Source organism: Phallusia mammillata, chromosome 6, assembly GCF_965637545.1.
Source record: "Phallusia mammillata chromosome 6, kaPhaMamm4.hap1.1, whole genome shotgun sequence".
NCBI classification, from domain to species: domain Eukaryota; kingdom Metazoa; phylum Chordata; class Ascidiacea; order Phlebobranchia; family Ascidiidae; genus Phallusia; species Phallusia mammillata.
Window position 1 is genome coordinate 4,731,824 of NC_137257.1, and position 2,421 is coordinate 4,734,244.

Genomic DNA, 2,421 nt, shown 5'->3' on the forward strand with positions numbered 1-2,421 from the left:
TTTGGAATGTTCGTTCTATATAAAACCACTAGGTCTGCAGATCTCTAAAGGCTTTCAAAAAAAAAACAGTTATACCATTATTTAAATAATAACTGGGCTAGGTGTAAAAAAGATAAGGTTACAAGCATTATTTAATTTTTCGGATGAAGAATTTTGCATTTGAAAAGAATTTAAAACGTTACAACAAGCAACAAATTATTTCATACAATTTTCATTCACAAACCTTTTGGAACCGTAACACGGCCCCTTAAGGTCCGCAAATTTGTTTGGGAACCACCTGTCTACTTGATTGGCTAGAGCAGGGGTGGGGAACCTTTTTGTTCGTGAAGGCCGCCAAACGGTTTGTCGACACTTGTTCAGGCCGCACAGACTATTTCTCAGGCCAAGGACAGTGGCATTCAAACTTTTTGACTTACAGAATGGTTGATGTGCTATGGGACTTACGGTCCAAGCTAAATAAAATTCGTCACTACATTTCCACCCTCACTACAACATTCAGGATTTCATTAACATAAAAACTCGATTGTTTATCAATATCAATCTAAGAGCCGCTTGTGACATCACAGACGAGTTTAAGACATTCGATTATGCGCAAACAATTATTCTTTTGCAACACAAGATTGTAGAACCCTGGTCTCGATTGTAGAACCTTGGCAGTTCTACGGATACCGCTTTGTGTACCAATACGCAAACATTTGGCTCTAGTTTCAAAACCGCTACCCTAATCAAATAGTAATGTGGAATAAAGGTAAAAAATACGTTTCTGTCTAGTTTTTAGCGCCTGGTGCAGTGTGTATTATCAACATCCTAAATTGTATTCTGACATCGAAGGCCGCACTTAGTGCCCTAAAAGGCCAAATGCGGCCTTTAGGCCGCAGGTTCCCCACCCCTGGGCTAGAACTTACCTTACATAAACGTAGTGCCGGATTAACTATTAGGCAAAGTAGGCACGTGCCTACAGGCTAGTCAAAAAACCAGGCCACTTTGCAACAACGATCTTTGCGACATTGATTTGGCAACACTGATAATTATATTTTTTTAGTTGGCAACCCTGATTTTCGGGCCACTTATAAAATGTGCCTACAGGCCAGCAGACCCTTAATCCGGCACTGCATAAACGTCAGACTAGCGAATAGAAACACACTGGTGCGAAATGGGCTTAAACAACTATTAACAGCTAACATTTTGATACTCCTTCAATATGTAATATGCAATCATCTTCAGTTATCAACAAATTTAGTGGGCGTCCTGTGGACCAACCAAAAAGTCATCATGGACCACAAGTTGAAAACCACTGCTCTAAACCTACTTGCTATTCGCAACAAATGAAAAATAAATGCGGTATAATCTTGGAATTTACTAGATTAAGGATAAGAGTTCACTTCTTGATATTTTTTGTTAACTGTTAGAAAGGTTAGATTTGTGTAATGTCACTAAAAATAGTTCTAAAAAACGTATTTACTCCCCATAAGAATAGTTTGCTGAATTATTACGTCACAATAATGGCTGCGCGCGCATCGGAAAGGGAAGTTTCAGTTCCACCATGCGGCAGAAATGCATAACGAACAAATAGTAAAGGGTGTATTTTTATGGCCGTTTTTTTGCGTTTTTTAACCACTTTTGTCGACAATTGAAAAACTTACGTGTCAGAATTATCAAAATAATGTAATTGTTTTTAAGTTTCAACAATTTTTGTCAGTGAAATAAATGTTAAAAAACACAGAAACAGAAAGAAAAGCTTTCGGTTTGCTGGTGTAGGATGCTTGAGAATCGTATATATTTTCTCATCAATAGCATTTCAGTAGCATCTGGCTCACAAAATAACAATAATCTATTAATTGTTCTCTGAAACAGTTCATCGAACAAATATTTTTCAAGTTTCAGTACACATTACAAAACGCAGTTTTAGTTACAGTTCCCAAGCTTAATAGATTTTTGTATTTAAAGGCAAGCACAATGAAACCTTTTGACTGTTTAAAAGCCATCAATATGTGTCATTTTAAATGTATTTTTACCTGGTGCATCAAAATTATACAGCATCGCTTAGTGCAGGGGTCGACAACCCCTGGCACGCGAGGTGGTTTTTCATGGCACTCCAACCGATTTGCGTGATAAAATTGAAATAGCATTTTATCCTGTTACACTGCTTGTTTATAGTTTTTACCACACCATTGTCATGAAATTCAGCCTTACATGTACAAAACACTTTGTTTTCTCTTTATTATTGATATCTGCTGGCATGAACCACTATTATTTAGAAAACGTTGGCATGCAAGGTCATTAACACATGGAAATAACAAGTAAATTGGCATGTGTTGCCTAAAAGGTTGCCGAACCCTGGCTTAGTGCAGTATTACCACTGCTTGGTGCACCTTAAAATCAATAAAAAGGTGATCCAAGTGATCCTACATATTTTGGATG